At 37.9% G+C, this 22,132-nt stretch overlaps 1 protein-coding gene across 2 annotated transcripts in view; it reads left to right on the top strand.

The window, feature by feature from the left end:
* LOC150087076 (uncharacterized) overlaps positions 1-22,132 on the top strand; it is a 160,017-nt gene that overhangs the window by 17,592 nt on the left and 120,293 nt on the right. Inside the window, exon 1 of one of the 2 annotated variants that reach the window (XM_090372937.1) lies at positions 20,941-21,032. The exons of the other annotated variant lie outside the window; for it this stretch is intronic. The gene's annotated coding sequence lies outside the window, so the exon portion shown is untranslated. Of the gene's footprint in view, positions 1-20,940; positions 21,033-22,132 lie in introns of those variants that run through there. 2 annotated transcript variants of the gene reach the window in all.

Raw genomic sequence — 22,132 nt, 5'->3', positions numbered from 1 at the left:
GAAGAATTAGAAACAAGCCAATTACGATAAGCAACATTCTTCTCTTGAACAGCCTTATCACATTTGTTGGAAAACCAAGGTTTAGATAAAGGATGAGATTTTAAAGTGGAGTGTGGGATAAAGGATTCCATTCCTGCAAGAATAATTTCACTGACACGATCTGAGCAAACTTTGACATCAGAAGTTTTGAAACAGTAATCCGACCAAGGAAAAGAAAAGAAGTCTCGCAGGTCATCCCATTTTGCATTCTTGTAATGCCAAACAACATGAGGTTGGGAATAGCCATGAGATAAAGGTTCCATTGGAGAAGAGACAATCACCAAGTTGTGATCTGAAGTGCCTAAAGGATCTTTCATTTCAACCGTGTACTTAGAAGGTTTGTTTGTGAGAAAAAGATCAAGCGTATTGGCTGTATGATTAGGATTGTCCGGTATTCTTGTAGGTAAATGAACAATCTGTGCTAGGTCATTAGTAATTGCAAAAGCCTCAGCATCTCGATCTGCTGGGTCGGTGTGACTAGAAAACGGAAGCCAGCTGGAGTTATGAACATTAAAATCACCAAGGAAAATTACCTCACTGTTAGGAAAGTTGGACTGGAGAAAGTCAAGTTGCAAAGAGAGGAAGTCAAAGAACTCCAAGTGATTAGTGGAGTTGGGAGAACGGTAGAGACAACAGATGAATTTGACACAAAGAGGTAGAGAAATTTTAAGCCAGAGGAGATTCCAAATTTCCAAGTCTCTGACAGGGAATATCAGAACGGACATATGCACAAGTACCACCTTTGAGGCGAAAGGAATCGTACAGCGAATAATTTGGGCATCTGAGATGAGCAGTAGTTGAATCAACCGATAACTGGGGTTCTGTCAGAAAAAATACATGGGGTTTGGCAGACTGCAAGTGGAAATGGACATCGTTGAGATTAGAATCGAGACCACGTATATTTTTGAAATGAATTAGGAAGTGTTTGGGAGGTTTAGATCTTTTCGCAGATAAGCTTGCTCTATTATTTTGACAATTCATGGTGTATTCAATAGTAAGAAAAAGTGGGTGGGACATGCTGTATGAAGTAATGAAATTTTTGGGTATGGCGTACACGTGGTAAGAATATACCCAGATCCTTGACATAACGTGGCCTCGACAATGCTCCCCGCATACACACTACTCGGACTCCCTCCAGTCACTATCTGGCAGAGTAGAGGTAGCAAGAGGTAGCACTAGCTGATCCGGAAGCCTCCTAGAGAGTTACCAATAGGTTCGGTCCGGTGTACTAACTAGCGGCCGACCTGCGAACACCATTTTTGAGCTGTATCCTCGAAATGTAAGGAATATTGGATCTCGCCACGACGTTCATCATAACCTCAAAAATCATCAATCATACTGCATGATGGAAGAGATAGGGAAGGGTTGACCGGAACTTAGCTCTAGAGACAAAACATGGGTTCCACCACTTCACGCCTCCAATAAGCAAAGTGGTGGTATTTCACCGGTTGATGAGAGTCATCTACCACCTAGTACGGCCTGGTAACATACAGGGGCAGCGTTCCTCCATTTGGTGTGGGCGCCACACCTCGACCTCTGCTTACGTTGGTTCACACCTGGGTGGTTACCCACCATGTAATTGTGCATGGAGGTGATACCCAGGATTACTAACAGTCCCACCATCGTGAAGGTGCAAGCAGAGGATTTGGCTATCACAGACCGTCCGGACTTCGCCGAAATTGGGTCTACTTGACTTTAGTGTCACCCGAATATCAGTTCCATCAGCGTTTTAGACTCCCAGGTAGCAAGTACAGCTTGTCTGGCATATCTGAGAGAATGTCTGTGACAACCTCAAGGACCGAAGATAACCGATTACTTGGTTATCTCGCTATGAAAAAAGTATCAGCCTTCTGCACCCTCCAAAGAACGCTAAGTCGATTCGTTCTGCTGACAAGGCGATGGGATCGGTTTTTTGGGATGCTGATGGAGTGTTATTAGTGGATTGTCTTCAGAAAGGTCAAACGCTCATAGCAAGGGCATATTAAGAACACCATGAGAGGCGTTTGCGTGAAAACGTCAAAGGCAAATGCCGAGAAAAACTAAGCAAAGGAGCTTTGTTCCACCATAACACAAATAAAAAAAAATAATAAAAATAACTGACTGGCATCCATTTTCCAACCACAGTGGCGTCATTGCTGCAGTGGGTGGATTCCTGGAGACCCAAGAGAAAACTTTCTTCGCAGCTGAAACCAACACCAACACATCGGTCGCAAAAGTGTACTGACTAAAGGGGACTGTGTTGAAAACTAACACGGTACTTGATGCCACAAATCAACCCTTCAGATTCAGGCCACGAACTTTTCAAACGGCCCTCGTAAATCGCTACATAGATAGCTGTTCCCAGTTATACGAAAGTTTCAGTTGGTTGAAAATTGAAATTGGTTGCTGAACAGAATTGATTGGTTCACCACCTGGGGAAGGGTTCTCCAGTAAGGTCGAGCGCAATTGGTAGGTCGATTAAATTTTTAATTTGCGCGCAATTGCCATGCGTTCTTGCGCCCACCTACACTGCTCCCATTTTTGCGTGTTCTCACTACATTTGCTACAGTTGACCTTGAGAGTTTCAAACATGATGTTCGTTACTCACAGTGATTTTTCTATTGAATCTTCCTCTTTTTTTTCAAAAAAAGTTGATATTGTCAGGTTTTTTCATATTTTAGTATACTTTTATGAATATGTATGGCGGTAAATTGCGTCTGTCAAATTTACAAGTTTTTTTTTTTTTTTCATTTTGTGGATTATCTTGGAAATCCCCTCCCCCACACACATACCTGTGTTATCCTCATGAAAGCCCTACTGTTAAAATGGGAATAGTAATACTGAAAATTATTCTTTTAGAAAATTTGATTGGCAGTTCATATTAAAATTATCCAAAATAGCGTAATAAAAAATAAAAAAAAAATCCCAGCTTTAATTCATTGCAATTTTTTGTTGCAACCTCAGAGCAACGGTTCTCAAAATGTTTAGATTCGCGGCCGCCAGTTGTTTTAACTGTTGCGCTAAAGTCAGTATGTCAATGCGTTTTTATTCAGAAGGATTCCAGAAACTTGTATCTTTGTCGACTCTAAACCTAAATCCGGGATCACGTGATTTACCTGAGGAATAAAGGAGTTTTAACATTGGAAGTGCCCCGCCACCCTGGCGTTGCTCCATTCTGTACCAGATTACGATGTCCTGATAAACTAAAAATCGATGCTGCTTCACCCAGTTCGGTGACCCACTAAGATAGCCATCTGCGTGTTGTGCGCCGATACAGAAATAACACGGGAGTCTATTTCTGGTACTGCCCCTTACACGATTGAAACGTAATGCGTTCTCATGCCCGTGCCGGATGGATATAGCAAGACTGGACAATTGCGTCTTTCCCGTGAGTCTTTGTTTTTCTGTTTTCTCAAACACGTCACGTGAATAGATCTCTAAAGTAACCGTCTCGTGACACGCGTTTTAAATTGAATTACGTACCTTTGCAATTCCTTACCGATATTCCTTAACACTGTTATAGTTTTTGAAATACATTTCAAAATACTGTAAATAGTTTTAAATTGTTCGGAAATAATGAGCTCATTTAAAGAATCGAACCGCACTACCTAAAATTTTAAAAATTGTGGAAATATATCACAAAAATAATGAAAGAATTCCCTTACACTATATATAATATTTAGCATTTTGTTTTTAGCCAGAAACTGTTGGATAGACAAGGGCAGTATAGTTGAGGCCTTTAAGTCCAGAAACTGCCCGAACTTTAACTTCTGATAGTGTCTTCACCAAAGTGCTGTACCGTCTCTCTCTCTCTCTCTCTCTCTCTCTCTCTCTCTCTCTCTCTCTCTCTCTCTCTCTCTCTCTGTGTGTGTGTTTTTAACTCTCAGGAAACAAATTTTGTTCTTTTGAATATCTGGTTTCAGAAAATAGTTATATACCTCTTCGCTGAACATCTCCACTTAGGTCATAACATAGAATGGTATACTACAAGAAAACTACTGGTATAGTACTGTCACACCACCTGGCTGGAATAGTTCATACTCGATAACATTGTTACGTGTCCGTTCACATAACTCAGTGGTTTTCAACCGGGGTGCCGCAACAACATTCCAGGGATGCCACGTAATTTGGGTTTAAGTTACTTAAACTTATTAATTTTTTTTATTTATGTTTATTTCATTATAAAACGGTGTACAGTATCTTTTTAATTTTGTGGTGATTTATAATTGATGTTTACTTAGTACCTCTATATAAAGAATAAAATTATTATATATTGTGTATATATACAGGGTGTCTCAAAAATATTGGTACAAACGTTTAGGGGAGGTAGGTAACATCTAAAGGAATGTGAATCGCATAGGAACCCATAACCGGAAACGTCACGGGAAAGTAGTAGCAGAAGCACAAGAAGCAGAAATGACACAAGACAGTAATTAGTGGCAAACATTTATTTGACATAATATTAACAATGAAATACGAGATGGATGCATTTCATGATGTTACAACAGATGCTCGAAGGTTCCACCATGAGACGCGATGCATGCGTGACACCGACGCAGCATGGATTGGCGGACACGGTCGAACACACCTGGAGTTTCTCTGATAGTAGCAGCAGCACAGACGAGTCTCACCACCAGATCCATTTCTGTCTCCACAGGTGATTCATACACGATAGGTGCATGTATTAAAAAAAAAGTTTGAAACCACTGACATAACCTATCAGGGGCACTTCGCTTATGCATTGTGTGTGTTAAAAGCAATCGAAGTCAAGTGCGAAGGATATAATGGAAAAAAAAAAAAAAAAAAGTTATTTCTAAACGGTAACATGTTAACAGTCAGACATGTTAGACATATGTTTTCTTATGTCTAACAGTTTTTGCTTTAAAGCATAGCCAAATGCTTCCAATTATTGTCAGTGTTTTTATAGTTCCACTGCTTATTGTAGCTTCGGTGCCTGTTTCTGTGGTTATCTAAAGTTGTTGGTGTGTAAATAGTTGTCATTTGATTGGAGTTTCCAGGACCGATAACTTGCTACTGGATTTAATGGGGGGGGGGGAATGAGAGGCGACCAGTTGATCAGCATTAACAGCAGTAATGGGCTGGATCCGGAACAGCCAAAAAAAAAAAAAAAAAAAAAAACCAACAAGAAATTTGTTTGAGAATATTGGTGGCTACGACAGGTTCATCCAGCGAATTCTAACAAAACATAATTTCCGAACCTCTTTTGTAGAAATGGCTAAAAATTTGCGGTGATGAGACGGATCCTCAGATTGAGTTCTATTAATGGTTGTTACGGTTTTGCGATTTTATTGGACCATGTTTAGTGATGAGAAGATACGTATTTTGCATTGGTGGTAGGATGCACTCAATGGCAATCATACTAGATGGTGGGAACTCGTGCAAAATGAACAGCGGTTACGGCATAGGCGTCTTTGCAGAAAGGTCGGTGAATTGGTCCTTGATTTTTCGACGGCAGAGTAAAAATGAATGAAATATCTGCACAAATGTCGGCAACATTCTTAATGTCCATTATGAGCCACATTCCACTGTCACAATGGGTACCATCTTTCCTGCAGGACGGAGTACCTCTACATTCGTTCGAGACTTTGACATGCCTAAATAAGTGGAATGGACGATGGGGGACTAGTCGCACAGTTACCCAAGTCGCCAATGTTGTGATCATCACAGCAATATAGAGCAATCGAAGAAGAAAATTAGATCTCGGTATACCAAGATATAATCGGCTTGGTAATGTGTTCCGATACGTTGTATATTGAATTTAAAAGTTGTTCCAAGTTTATGCTTAACTGTTGAACTGGCAAAAGTCTAATTTGTGCACGTAGCTAAGACAGATTAACTTTGCTACAAGTTTGTTCTTAAATGGGGATTTTGCCAACTTTGTGCAATCTTTTAAAACTCGCATATACGTGTGAAGTGTCAACGGAGTTAGTTACAAATGTTTCATATTTATAATTAAGATTAATTATTAGTATATATATGTAATTGCGCTTGTTTTGTAATTCAGCATATCTTACAAAATAATTACAGAGAATAAACAAATTCGTTGTATTATGATTGAAATGTTCGATGAATAACATGGATATTAACAGTCACGTGGCAAAATAGTCACGTCGTGGCATTTAAGGTACGGCATTAGTTTGTTTTCTTGCATTGTGTTAATTAGAGCCAGTGTTAATTAACATTATAGATCAGTGTTAATTAACATTATAGATCATATTATTTAGTAGGATCCATTGTATCCTACTAAATAATATGAAATAGTAAAGCTTCCTTTTGAGGAACTCACCTCTGCTCTCTGGTTAAATTATTTTTGGGAAACAACGTAAAATCGAAAACAATCTAAAAATTAAACTGTTTGAAAAATAGAAATTAGACCTTCCGTGAAAGCTGTCATACGGTGGCAAAAAAGAACTACTTTTTCGAGTTAATACCCTTTTCAGAGCCAATTTACATTTTCCTAAGTGATGGGCTTGATTACCTTGATACCAGCGTTTTCGCCACTATAAATTGCTACCATGATGCGAATCATGTCTCATGCGGTCATGAAGGGGATAGACTGCACACTACTCTTTGAGTAGACCGGGGTTCAAGCCCCTGACTGCTGAATACGGTCGAACTGCCAACTCGCACTGGACCAGCGTGGCAGATTATGGTCCATTTCCCTCAGCATGAATTGTTGAGGAGGCTTCCATCCTGCAGTGGGTTGATAATGGCTGCACTTTACTTTACTTTTACTTTATGTATGCGAATTAAAATGTGGTTTTTTTTTTTAGACGTTGTAGTCAGAACAACGGGTTCATATATTTTACTGTTTTAAATGAGACCCCACCTAATACTACATTCCGTAAATCGAGTGATTAATAAAACATTTGATTTACTCGATTGAACGGTCTACGTCGTTGTCAGTTTTTTTTTTTTTTTCACTACAGTATTATTGTTGTCACTAAAATAAAATAACGGAATATTATTATTACATCTTAAACTGGGAAATGGGGAGATAACGCATTAGTATCCAACTTAAGAAATGGGACGTGCTTTTTTTTTTTTTTTTCCCCAATAATATTTGTTAATATGGATAATTATAAATAGAATTACCACAAACGCAGACGTAGCTTGAAATTTTCTTCAAGCTGCCATTTAAATGTCTCAGGAGTGGTGTCAGGGAGGAGGTGGTTCGGATTTTTCTTGCTGTTAAACTCTATTTATTTCTGCGACCCAGTAAAAGTGTGCGCTTTCTTTGCGTCAACCAGTTTTGAAGGCGGAAATAGGTGTACTGTTCCTGTTGTCTAATAGCCCTCGAGTGCGAAATCACTGTGATTGAGACAGTCTTGTAGTGTGCTGTTTCCTTTAATTCATGCATACTCGTGATCTGAAGGGAGTAAATTTACTCTTATTAAGTGGCCTTAAACTGAAATAGCAACATTAAATGATGGAGTTCTGCCATCTATCGTAACTTTGATAATGATGGTACTGGTGGCGCATTGAGGAAATCCGAGTGGGCTCGTAAAAATCGAAGCAGATGGAAGTTTTTGTTATTGACGAAGGAAAACCGATTTTTAAACGAATGAATTAAGAAGCGTTGTTTTTTCAATGGTACCAAATAGAGGTGTGGGGGAACTTTTTATCCAATTATTGTTTGGATATTCAGGCCGCATATAAAAACCTGAACATTTAAACCAGATTTAAATCACTGCAGGAAGTTTCTCCCGAGATAGGGTGCACTGGCGGGGGGTCGACTTGAGGAACACAAGTCACTGTATTTATTGCATCATTTTATATTTTGCACTTGCACAGGTTAGTCAACTGTATATTGTTCGGCGAGGTCTTGGTTGAAATCTCGTCGGAGACATTCTTTTACTGGAATTATGGTTAGACATTCATATTGGGAGGGAGTAAGGTTTCCCTTGAATTAATTTCAGATTTTTCATCCCACACAGCATGAAAGTCTGTGGACACATACATAAAACGCAATAAAAAATAATTTAAAAAATAGGAATTATTGATGGCACCATTCTATGGCTGAAATAATCAATGTGTCTAAAATCTCCAAAAATTGAACTAATTCATAAGAGACATTGCAAACTGTCTTGCGTCTACCGCCATCATTCTGTCATTGGAACTTAGTTGCACCGTGCATATTCAGGTAAGTGACTTTCTTCTCCACCAGGGTCTTGAGCTGGATATCATCATTCTTCTCTTTCTTGGTGAGTCCCTTCTATTTTGACTCTCTCTCACATACACACAGGGTAATTCGAATTTTTTTTTGGCTGGTGCAGCACCATATAGCCTCGGGCTTCCTTGCACCATATAGCTAATAATAATAATAATAATAATATACACACATTATACTTATACACTGGTGTTCAAATTAAGTGCATCACCTAGGAATTTCACATTTCTGACTCTTTTTTTTACGATGGTGTGTTACATTAATGATTAGCATTACAAATAGAAATATAAACAAAAAAGCTATTTATTAATAGTTAGGCAAAGCTAAGTAATATTTGACAGGTGCTCTCAAAATATTCCAAAATGAGCATTTCGCAACCTTTATACAACCGTTTTGGTAAACACGACAGTTATGGCTGACATGTTATCAGAAGCCCTCAATTTGCTTCAGTTTATCATTTTAAATGGAAAACAAAATGTAAAGTTCACCAAGTGCAAACTAATATGTAGTTGAACTGCCTCTGGCCCTGATGATAGCAGCTCACCGTCGAGGCATTGACAAGATCAATTTCTGAAGATAATCATCTGATAGTTCGTGGTTTCAAACACAAATTATGGCTTCCTGAAGTTCACGAATGGCCCCTTGTTTTCTTTCTGGCAATTGCAGATTCCACACGATGCCAACAGTTCTCTATAAGATTCAGGTTCGGGTTGTTTCCTGGCCAACTAAGAGTTGTAATGGACCGTTCTTCCTACCATTTTTTTCACCTGTAACAAATGTAACACATTACTGTTGAACCTCTAATGCACAAATGAAGCTAAAGTATCTACAGAAGTGCCTACTTACACTTTTCGCCCGATGACAAGGAGCAGAGTCTTCTTTAAAGATGCAGTCACTTGGCAGGTTGAAATGGTCTCTGGTTGAAATTGGTTGGCAGCAATTTGCCCTCCAATATAGCCAGGTATCCATTAGCATTTACGGAACCTTTTATAAACTACAGGTGACCTACTCTGCGATACGAAATGCACCCCCATATCATTTCGCCGGTAGGGAATTTCACTGTCTAGATGGTATTCTTCAAGTCTACGGCGAATCGCTTTCTCCCATCAGAGCCTTGCACATTGAATTCTCATCCGAGAACATAACTGACTTCCACTGCTCGGGGGTATATTTGACATGCTCCTTACACCAAATTAATCCGGCCTTTTTTCATTTTTTGTGTGAGGAGGGCTTCTTCTTAGGACGATGGGCTACAAGTCCATTTTTAAAGAGGCGTCTCCTGACTTTGCACTTGCTACCACTCCTGTATGTTCTTCCCATTCTCTTTTCAGCTCAGACGAAGAAATTTACGGTTTCTAAGGCATAAGCGCTTCAAAACGCGGTCCTGTTTTGGCGCAGAGACTCGTTTGCGTCGTGTTCGTTTTTTCCTATCAGCAGAACCAGTATTCTTGAGTCTGGAAAGAAATCTACTGACTGTCGACTGATTACAAGACACTCTATAAGCAATATGACGGGAAGAACCTTCCTCACGTAAAGCAACTGTTTCTTCGTGGCGTCAACTGCACGTAACTCGCCATCCTGACACAAGAAAGGAATTACTGCAACTCTTGCAGAGCGTGCTTATATAGCTGAAAGCAGTGCTTTTTTTTGGGACGGGACGGCGTACCGGTACCTTTATTAACAGTGACGTGTTAGACTTGGACAATGCGCTTCGAAATTTGTAATACAGCTAGGCCTCGCATAACGCCTTTTTCAGTTACCGCTATTTGAAAAAAGTATATCACTTTATACGATGCAAATTTCCAGTTAACGCGATCTTTTTTTTTTTTTTTTTTTTAATGTGATAGCTGAAAAAGGTTTTAATCGCGCGTTAAGCTTACGGCTCGTCGGATGGGCAATAAACAAACGTTTACCTGCTGCCCGCCTCTGTGTTCCATCAACCATCGGAAGAAGACGTGTTACTTGTTTGTCTCCTGCTAATAAAGTCAATGCAGACTTGCATTTAAAAATTCTATTTCTTTTTAAATGAGCCAGATGAAAATGTTACCGCGAAGGAATTAAAAGAAAAGAACTAGATTAAATCACTCGTATTGCAGAGAACATCAAACAAAAGGTTTGCGTTCTCTGCGATATTTATTTCGCCAGGGCCGAGAGAAGATTGTTGTCGGCTATCGGAAATTGATTGATGAAAAGAGAAAGTAAACACTTTCTCAAATTTTCTTCACTGTGTATTTTATGTCAGAGGTTCCCAAACTTTCTCGTTCATGGCGCCCTTAATGTCTCAGTAATTTTTTCACGGCGCACCCAGACCAAAAGAAATACCTAACAGTTCCGTTTATTAAGTAGTTAGGTCCAAACAACTTAATAAGAAATGTTGAAACTGTGAACTACCTTCGAGCTAGTAGTTTTTTTTTTTTTTTTTTATGAGAACCCCAAACACGAAAGGTATCAAAACCTATAGTACTTAGTACCGTACATGGGTTGAAGGAGAAGTATGGGTGGAGAGGGATGCCGGAAACTTTGCTCTAGAGACTAAACATGGGTTTCACCACTTCAAGCCTCCAATAAGCAAAGTGGTGGTATTTCACCGGTTGATGAAAGTCATCTACCACGGTGTCCGACAGATGTCGAGTCTTGCTGTGTTTCCCTCGAAATTTTAAAATATTCCGCTGCGCACAGTTTGGGAACCGCTGGTTTATGCAATAAACATTTAATTCCATAATTATTTTTATTATCTTTTACATTGTATACAGTTACTTAAAAGGTATTTTAAAAAATTTTTATGGACATTCCACCAATTATAATTTTTCCAATTAATTATTATATTCGATTAACGCGTTTCCGTTTTGCGCGATGCGCTCGCGGGACGAATTAAACGCGTCAGTTTGGGTCAGCCTGTATTCCGTAAATTTTTTCACATGTTTACCTACTATTCAAATAAGCTTAAATTGATTTAACTAAATTTGCATTTTTTGCTGTCTATTGTTAAGATATTTACTATATAAAACTATATAACCATTTTTATAATTATAAATTACTCAGCCCGACCTCTGTTTAATGAAGTCCTTTTATAGCGAATTATCTTGAATTCCCCTTGGAAGTTACATTTCAAATAGTTTCAGTTGGGTGAAAAAAAAAAAAATCATATAGCGAACGGATTAGGAGAGAATTAACTCGGTTCGCATATCTGGCATTTAGGCAATTAGTGCTGCTGCACGAATTAAGAGAGCTAAAGGGATTAGCAGTTCTACAACTTGGTGGTACCTGGTAAAACCTATCCGACCACCTGACCCACATACGGAGAAGTCGCGCTAGTCAAGAGTGAGCAGTTCAAGGTGTATTTCCAACGGGCTCTGGTCCACCTTCTACTGCACTGGTGTCCAACCTTTTCCCGTACAGGGGCCATATTCAAAAAAATTCAAAGTTAGATTTCTTTAAGTGTGTTACATTTTCCATATCTCGTTGCGTGTAAAAGTAAAATTGAAAATATTCGAAAATTTTATTAAGTACAATACACAATTACATTTACTGAACAAAACATTTAATGAGGAATTTTTTTTGATAATTAACAAAATTTAAAATGTTGTTTTAGTTCACTCGCGGACCGTAGGTTGGATACCTTTGTGAATCAACCGTAAGCACACAAACACGTTCGAGAATTAGAAAAGTGATTTTCTTTTACCCCGACAAATCATCTGTTGTTTCGCGGAAGTGCCTTATCCACATCCTATCTCTGTTTACATTGTCACAGCTCCTGAATATCCGAATGACACCGTCATTTTGGACAGTTTCAAAAGAAAAGAAAAAATTCAAATTTAAGAACTAGTGACAATACCGATGACGAGAGAAGGAAAACGAGGACAACGAATTTATCAATCCTTCTAAACATGAATTGTTGGCATTTGGTGAAAATAAAGTTAGAAAATTGTCAATTAGGTTACAGTTAAATGCAATTCGTGGATACCTAATTGATAAGAAGGTTTCGGAAGAATTGAAGCATTTGAACAGTTCGAATCCCTTCGATGACGGGAAGAATTTTTATGGGTCTTTTTAACAACGTGGCTGAGTTATTCGGTCTCAGGCGAGGGTAGCAAGGTTTTTTCTCTCCGGAAACTCTGGTTTTTCGTCCAGCAAAACAGAAAATCGACCTCAGAACACGCGCAATTTACAAACAATATACACGGAGCAACATGGCCTTAATTGCCGATGCTCCTAAAACCCAATAACAATAATCAAATAAAATTCGTGCTCTTTACTACGTTCCATTGTCGACCATGGGGATCGTTCTGCTCCCATTGAAAAACCAACGCTGCGTACTCAGCGCTAAGGTTCAACTTGGAGACGAGCATCACCACAATAGGTGAATCAGGAATACATTTAATTTTAGTTTTGTTTTCTTGATATTTAATTTCAGACCAAAATTTTCACTTGTTCTATTAACTCTATCCATTAATGCTTGTAAATCCTTCCCAGAGCTAGCCAGCAATATAGTATCATCTGTATATATGATCGTATTTATTGTATTGCCATTAATCTTTATCCCTTCTGTACATCCCTATAAAGCTTCTTTAAAAATTTCTTCAGCATACAGTTCTTGAACAATATAGGTGATAGAATACAACCTTGACGAACTCCTCTTTTAATTTATCTCTTCCGAATCTTCTCCTCCTATGGTACCTTTGCTGATTGTCCCCAATACAAATTCGCCATTATTCTGATGTCTTTGCTATCAATTCCAATCTTCTCTAAGATTTGGAACAGTTTGTCGTGTCTTTCCCGATCGAAGGCTTTTTCATAATCAAAGAAGCAGATGAATACCTCTTCTGGGTTGACATCTTTATATTAGAGTCCAAACCGGACTTCCCTGGTACCCAGTCCTTGTTGGATTATACTTGAAATATCATAATACATCCTCTATGACGTAATAATACAAAAATATAGATATACATATATCTATATTATATTTAAAAGCAACGAAAATGCACGAACAGAAAGCATTTCATTTCTGTGCATCCGCCACGTTGCCCATTCATTCCTCCATCAGAGCACGGCAAAAAGACATAATATCCAGTACAATATGCTGTTTGTGGTTAGCCAACGTGATAAAATAAAAATTGTCGAATTTCTATTGGTCAGATTTTAATGAAATTTTGGTTACTCTACACTTCTGTCTAACAGAGTTAAGTATAAAATTTCGTGAAAATCCATCCACTGGGAGTCGAGTGATTACATGCTGGCGGATATAAAAATGACAATTGCCAGATTTCCCTTGGCCCGATTTTAATACTTTAACACATGCAGTGTATTTCCATATGATCCTGCAGAATCGAACGCGCATCTCATGGGCACATGACCATTCGTCATGAGCAGCCGAAAATACACGCGTGCATACTTATCTCAGGAATCGCACCCGTATGTGTAAGATGGAATGTAGACATCTTATTAGGAACAGTAAGGCACAACAAAATGCAGTTTAACTGGGGCGACGGAGGAGAAAATGCTTGGAACGAAGCGGAAAGCCTACAGAATTAAAAATAGTGTCGAGAACAAGAAGCATACTCCGCCTTTCTATCAATATACTGCCATGTGTCTGCAACAGCACTGAAGACACTTGGATTTATAATGAATATATCACATCATTGTTTCTTCCTGTTTTGAAATGGCTCTCAGCAACTGAACATTTAACGCTGTCTCCTTCTACCTGTACTTTGGGCGAAGATCACATCAATCACTGCTGAAGGTGAAACATAAAAACTTGTCCGGGAGTTTCCTGTCTTGGTATCCAAGTCTGCGTTAAGATGTCTTTCGTAAGATTTTTTTGTCAGGCACATGATCAGCGAAACGCCCATTTGCACACCCAGATTTCACTGGTAACAATATTTTAACTAGTTTATACTAGATGCAGAGATAGTCGGACAAACATGGCCCATAAAATAGGTTCTTTGCCTTTCAAAACCTGTCTGAAATTCCAAAAGAACACCATATATCCCTACTGAGGATAACACTTTTAAGGAAAAGTACAAGACCCTGATGTGATCATTTTTGTCTTGTAATTTCCGCTTCATATACTTCTGTTTGCAACCCGCTTTCTCGACACTCCCTTCTGTACTCATCTCTGATATGTAATCTATAAGGGTGGAAATAGTTAGAAATAAATATTATTTTAATTTTAAAACATAAACCAGGCCGAAGTATAAACGACATTGCATGCTTGCCTATTTCATCGTACTCAGTTGTCGTTGTGTAGGTTTATTAACTGTGGCCATAATATACAGATCGTATTCAGCACGAGTCATTTTAACTAGACTTTTTGCAATTAATACAAATGATTGCCAAATTTGATTCCACTTTATCGGAACACTTCAATTTCGATCTGGAAACTGAATTTTATGTCAATCCACGTAATGGTTTCCTTGCTACTAGAGGTATGGTGTTTGAAGACAGAAGTCTTGAGCGCTCAATGTTGAGACCGAGGGGTCTGAACACTACGGTTTTGACAGTGGGGAAGATGTCCCACATATTTTGTAAAATTGATATCGCCTTCCCAAAGAATTATTAGCGCGTTGGACTAGGAGAGTTGGTTGGAAAAGAAGCTTCCTATATCTAAAATAAAAGTAATCCCTGTTGTTTCATATAATATAGGAATTATCGAGCACTTAATAGCTCTCTATTATGAAATCTATTATAATTAATAAAATAATAAAGAATATCAGTTTGGCTGCCATTGTTTTATGCATCAGAGATAATGAGCTCAGGTATCTCTTTTAATACTCTTTTATTGCTTTCATAAAATCCAATACAAAAGCTTCTTTTTACCAGGTTTTTCTTACCTTTGATCTTTATTTATAAAAGAAGAATTTGCCAAAGAGAATTGATAAATCCTAGGATTTGCCGGATTTTTGGGCTTTTACAGTAACATAGGCAAGATATGACTCCTCATTGCCTTAGCTGCCTCCAAGCAGAGTAAAATAGCCAAACCCAGTTTGTCAAATTTATATGCTGTCTAAATTATTCACTTGTACAACTTATTTATTCAATAGCTGTTACGACGGTGTTTTCCAAATCTGATTTACTCTTTTTCTAATAATCATTCTAATTATTTTTATTGAAGTCTTAATTTTGTGTATTTTCCTTATCGGTGTAATTTGGTTGAACTTTCCTTTTCAATTTGCAATTATTACTCAGTATTAATAATAATGAGAAAAATAACCAGTACACGTGCTGCTTTTTGTGCGAGATCTTGGCTCGTATCACCAGCTATACTAATCTTTATCGACTTCATTTTCATTGTTACGCAATGTTTTGAGTAATCATTTTATTGCATTCAACCCACGATTAAGCCATATGATGGCAGTCTAACCAGGATGTTAACACACGTTACCTGTACCGTATTTGGCTTTCACCCAGGTTGAACTCCTCGGCTGACCTTCGATGGTCGATAAATGTGCTGGCCGGTAACCCTGAAATCCTCAGTCCACCGGGCTGCCATAAACTTGTCTTTGCATGCGATTTAGTTGAAAAAAGTAGTCGCCACGAGTATGGAAATGACGCGAGTAATGTTTCTGGTTTTAGAGATGTTCGGCGTTGTTATGGGTTGCCATTATGCCAGAGATGGATGTCGATTCATTAATTAATTAAAAGCGTTACGTTCAACTGACTGCTTGAGGCTCAGAATACCACTATTAAAAAGATCGTATTTAGCACAAATCGGGAATGTCCTCAAATCGGAATATTATTACCCCAGCTAGCATATTTAAAGGAAAAGATAATGTATTTTTAGGAAACAGCAGGTTTGTTTGTTTTAGAGTTTTATGGCGTATTCAAAACAGCAGGCCTGTGACATGAAAGGTTCAAGAAATACTGAGTTTGTTGTTTTTGTAATAATCTTAGCCTTCTGTTTGATATAGAATTGCAATGTTTATTGTTGAATTTTAAGCTTCCTGAACCTATTCGGACGTTGGTAGTTTATATACATCAGCGATACTGAAAAGCACCCATTGGGTCATTATTTTGAATATTAAACATTGTTTTAGTACACTTTATACTTCATTACTCTCAAAAAAAAAAGTTGCTCCTTCCGAAGTGGATTTGGAAGAGTGGCTGGTTGGGGATTTTTGCTTTACTGAGTGCATTGATCAATATGGTTTAAGTGTATTGTGCCTGTACAAGTTCACTTTCACGGACCGATTGGTGGTTGTATAAGGCTAAATAAACGAATAATTGATGGGGACCATAACCCATCTGCCCGAGGACGGCTGTGCAGCCTCGATCGAAGAGGCCTTCAAGAGTTCCTCCATCTCTATTCCTCATGGGTAATAAATATACAAATAGCCGTGATAAAGAAAAAAAAATCATGTTTTCGCTATTTTCAATTTCTCCGAGTATCCACTATAACATGGTTTTGGTGGGAAGATAGACATGTCAACCTTCACGAGAGTGATTAAGTTTGGTGCGTACTTCAATCTATGCACGGGCATGAAATTAATATCCTTGACTTATTTGTTTCGATCTTTGAACCAAAAGTCATTAATCCCCTACATCATTAGATGTAGAATAGTTAATTTTTATTTTCTTTGCTTGTTTGTTGAGGTCATTGAAGATAATTCGAAGAAATTTTAGACCACGACATTATCATTCCGAATATGCCTAAATCATAAGCAGAGTAATTAACCCCTATAGCATCTTGTTAGCCTGGCAAGTGCGATTCTAAGCACTAGTGCTTCTAAGTGAGTCTTTCGTCCTAGGATGTGACCTAATATGGTTTCGATCTGAGAAATAAAGTATCTTTTGAGAACTAATAAAAAGAACCGATAAAAATAGTCAACATTAACTAGTGACAACTTCATAACCTTTTATAATTTTTTTAGATTTTTTTATCTAACGGGTGAATTCTCGCGAAAAGTTTTTATTTTCAATGAAATATTGCTAGATTGGCGGGCTGTTAGGTAATTAAAACTACTGTATCTTCCAAGGTGAGTAAAAATAAATGTTTCTACAGTGTATTATTTCCCTCATTCGAATCATAGTTAACGGCCAACAAAAATTTCAACATATTATTAGTAAAGCGCACGCCTAAAGATTACAAAATTCCCGGATGTTTTGTCGTCCCAACGCCGGGGGAGGGATGCAACGCACTTGACTTCCAACATGGAAGGGAGACTCCCCAAAGTTGTGTTTTTGACGTTAAAACCGTTTTTACTGGCGTTATTCCAAAAACTTTGCAACGACAAACCGACATGCGAAAAGCGTTACGGAAGTTACGTCAGTTTCAGCCAGAGGCGAATTATTGTAACTTGTGTTGTTTCAATCATACTTGTATGATGGCATCAATAACTTATCTTCTACTGGCCCAAATTTAATGAAAATTTTCACCTAGCTTCATCTTAGCTTATACTCGAGGAAAAACTTTCAAACCTCCGAAAATTGCATTAGTTTTTCCAGGATAGTGGAAAATATGAACATGGGATCGTGGAAATTTTCCCGCGTAATAAACTGGATAACGTGGACAAGTAATATCGTTGGAAATCTAAGGAATTTCGAAACAGAAATATTAGGTTTTAAGATACAAAAAAAAAAACTTTCGAAAACGCATCTGGTTTTAAGTCACCTGGTGTTTTCAGATTGAATGTAATTTTTTTTCTTTACAATTAAACTCTGAGGCTGGAAAAGAGTTGTGCACATTTATGAAAACATTCTCCAACTTGGACATGTCATCAGATCTTTCGATAAATACTTCACGTAATGGAACAACTATAGATGGTGTATTTAGTCGTGAACTCTTCAGTGTAAAAATTATATATCCTACTTTAGTACACAGAACCAATACTTTCAGTAACCGATTTGTAATTATTATTAATAAAATAAAAACGTTGTTATATTATTATCCATGAATTTTATCAATATATGAAAATTAACACGTTAAATATGCTAGAGGGGGACACATTATGTACCTGGTACAGAATATATATATATATAACACAAGGGCGGTGGGGGGCAAAACCAACCACATTACCCTTCGAATATTAACTAATACATCGTCCTTGTCGGAACGGTATATGTATTGTGGTATAATTTCGGAAGAGCTGGCAAAAATCAGCTTGATTATTTGGTATATATTATTTATTTATTAGAGGCAGATCATTTAATAAACAAACATATTTCGTTTTATTATATAATGTAATATATAAAGCTACTTAAAAGTATCAGCACTTTTTTTTTTTTTTTTTTTTAATTAAGCAGGGAACTTTGGAATCTTCTATTTTCAACAATATTCTTTCTGGATTACTTCGGTTTTATATGTAAAGAAGCACATTCTTGGAATAAAATACAAAAATTCGCAGCCGGACAAAACTGGGAGACCAGACAGAGTAGAGGCACAACAGTCCCTCCCCTTCCACGTTAAGAGAAGCATGCAGTACCAAGGCGTACATAATTCTAATTCTTGCCAGGAAATCTGGCGTGACTAATGGTTTTACGGGACTTATTAGAAAGCTCTTGATACTCTTACTGAGAGGGAGGGTAAAGACACAGTAAAATGGTGAAGCATTTCTAATGTTATAGCCATCTGCACGATTGCCACACTGACAGTATGGAACTGAGGGCCGAACATTCACAATTCGGAGAAAGTGGGTTTGTGCGTGCGTTGTAGTGAAAAATTAAATTTAGACACACCACAAACACAAGAAAGAGTAAAAACGAAGAGGTAAATGGACTATAACGCTGATTAAGAATCAGAATCGGCTTACAGAATAGCTAAACAATACCACTGTCGAATCCAGCCATTTGAAAATGCCAAGTCAGTTTCTGAACCGTTTGATTTAGAACTGTTGCACTCACGAGGAAGAGCATGGAGGGGACCAAAGCCTTTCAAGAAAGTTTTGCTTATAATTGTATTGTCACGTGTTTCAGAGTATTAATGCTACCGATGTGGAATGTAAACGTACGTTCCACATTGGCAGAATGGATGAAAGATAGAAGAAGGAAAAAAAAATCCTGGGCGCGTCACTGAGCACCACCAATTCGAATGAACCGACAACATCTCTTCGTTCAGTTAGCAAAATGAAGGAATCAGCATTACAATGTGGTCTCGTTCGTACGAACCGTTTGAAGTGCTACTAGACAGAGACGTACTGACTGCGAAATCTATTGAAGAAACGAAAAAATAAATCGGAACGTTATGTATTTGGGAAACATACGAGCTAAAATTGATTAAAGATATTGCGATTCAATCGGACATGAAGTTTACCAAGCAGTGTAAACAAGCGATTAGGAAGTCACGTGGTGTCCTATGATTTTCGGATAGGGAAAAAGGACACCGTAACTGTTTACAAGACGGTAGTTAGACAGGGTGTGTAATCTTGTATTCAAGTCTAGAGAATCCACAAAGTTGACAGAACTTCTGCAGTGGGTTCGGGGAAGGCCTACTAGATTGGTGACGAGTGCAAAGCGATGCACATGTAAGGAATGGCTTAAGAGGTGTGGGCTGCAAAGTTTGACAACCAGGCATTAAGAGAAAATCTTACTGTGGCGTATAATATGCTGAAGGGATGCATAAAATGAATGAGAAAGGCGTCTTCCACCTCGCGAGACAAAACCAGAAGACACAAATATAAAATGCCAGGGAATAACAAAACATTGGATCTCATTGGTTCGTCAATGGGAAGCGAATTGTCGAACATTGGAATAAGTTGTTGATACTTGGTTGGAGAAAGTCAATATGACTGAGTTTAAGCAAAAATAAATGATTACCTTGTGGAAATGGGAACAGTGTGAATATATATATATATATATATATATATTTATTATTATTATTATTTAGCTGATGCAGAAAAAGTAAGCTTCTTTGTATCGTTTGGCCTTACATGGCGTTTTGCATATTTTTTCTGGCCTTAATTCGCCTAGTTTTTTTTTTTTTAATTATTATAGATACTTTTTCATTGTTTTAAATGGAAATAACAGAAATCCCTGTGTTTAACTTCGTATGTAGTTTACACGTTGTTATTGGCACCGTTGCTGTAATCTATGTTTATTAATAAAAACGATGCGTGTTCAGAATGTTATCTCCACATTGGGTTATCATTTTACGGTGTAAAATTTTCGAGGTAGCCAATCATCTGCATTTCTGTCGGGGGGGGGGAAAGGTTTTTACCATTTAGCTGTTTACTCTAAAAACATTGAATTTTTTTTCAGCTTCCTTTTCAGGGTAGGGAAGGAAATGCTATTTCTTTTTCACGGAGAAAATTCCGTTTAAATACTGTAGTTTCTTTTCTAAAAAGAAATGGTTCCTCCCCTCCCTAGCTCTTTTAGTTTTTCCATAGCTACACGCTTCAATTATGTTAATCCGTCATTCATGAAAACGTTTTCGCGGAGTTCGTGTAGCGATTGGTAAACTTCACAGAGCGAAGAGAAGACAGGGGTGCTCGCAGAGATTTTATTTGGCGGAGGGCAATTGATTCGTATTGTTTGAAATCGACATTTTGATTGGTTGTTGTTAATTTATATCTCCATGATTTATTTACAGTTCTGTACAATTTCATAATTATGGCTCAGTAAAAAATCTAGAAGCTTTTAGATCCTGACCTCAGTTTTATACTCGGCATTTACGTCACAGCGTGATGTCAGCTTTGAAATACGATGTCAGCATACTTCGTAGCACGTGTTTCTTAGTACGGCCAGTCAGGTGTGCTCATTCCACAATGCACCGCGTTTCAAGTAACGCGTTTTATAAGCCATTACAAAAACAATTAGTGACGATCACGGTGCTTTTGTATTCCTCGAATATGGATACCGAACTCAAGAATTGATGCCCGAATTTATTTGGCAGGTAGGTCTTTTACTTTGTAGTCTAAATAAAATTATATCATTGAATTAGAGAATTGTGTGCAAAAAGTTCGACTAAGAGAAATTATTGTAGGGTCAAGATGAAAACAGGGGGTTGTTGAAAGCCAGTGAGTCCGGAAGGCAGACAGCTTTATTGAATTCACCTTTTTCTTTTACAAATCCTTTTCTCACTAACCTATGACAGCGATCCGAGTCCCCCCCACACGACGTCCGAGCCAATATTACAACCCACCCAACCACAAACCGATTTCAGACGGTATCAGCATGGAGCAGCTCACTCACTTGTCCCTTCCACAAGTGGTTGCAAATTTTAAAAGACAGCAGCAGTCATATAGAGATGGTTAAGCGGTGTGATATAGCTACTCCCATCTCTGGTAAAACTGTATTTTGAAATTTTAGCAACTCAGTATGTCAAACCCGTATACCTGAAGTTTCCAGTGCTGTTATTCTTAGGGATGCTGTTGCCCTACGTTGAGAAGCAAAGATTTTTCTTAGCCTGCAAAGAGAGAATTTCATTTTAAGTTGTCGAGCGAATAAAAATTGAAATTGCTACGCGCGATGACTGCGAGGAAGACTCCCCTCCCCCGATCTTTCGCGATTAATTTGAGTGTTTCTTGCTGGAACAGAACACTTGACTTGTTTATGAAACATTGCCGTATTTGATACGTTGAATGGAAAATGACGAGTAAATTAACCGTTAAAATAAAATTTATATAAAATAGTTAAACGCTTAACTGAATTTTTAACTCAGCAATTCATTTATTCACTCTGATGTTGAGAAATTCTACGTCCAAATATTCAATAAACGAATTGTTGCTTTCATTTAATTACTTTAATCTGATTTTGACCTTATTTCCCCCCGCTATTTCGTTGCGGATTTGAGACGAATGTTGTAAACTTTCCTAATCCTTAATGTCGAACCTTTGTAGGATACTACGAAAGTGATGAAGTTATGCGTGTCCGTTAAGGCTTCCGTGCACATTTCGTAGCCATTTATTATGTAAACTACCAAAAACGTCACTGATTAATAAGATACAGACATTTTAGCCCGATATTTCGCATCCTTTACTGCCTGTCAATAGA

This window comes from Mastigoproctus giganteus, chromosome 4, assembly GCF_048544385.1.
Source record: "Mastigoproctus giganteus isolate SK-2022 chromosome 4, ASM4854438v1, whole genome shotgun sequence".
In the NCBI taxonomy this organism is placed as follows: domain Eukaryota; kingdom Metazoa; phylum Arthropoda; class Arachnida; order Uropygi; family Thelyphonidae; genus Mastigoproctus; species Mastigoproctus giganteus.
Note: the sequence above shows the minus strand (reverse complement) of the source record. Positions and strands in the feature narration are given on the sequence as shown.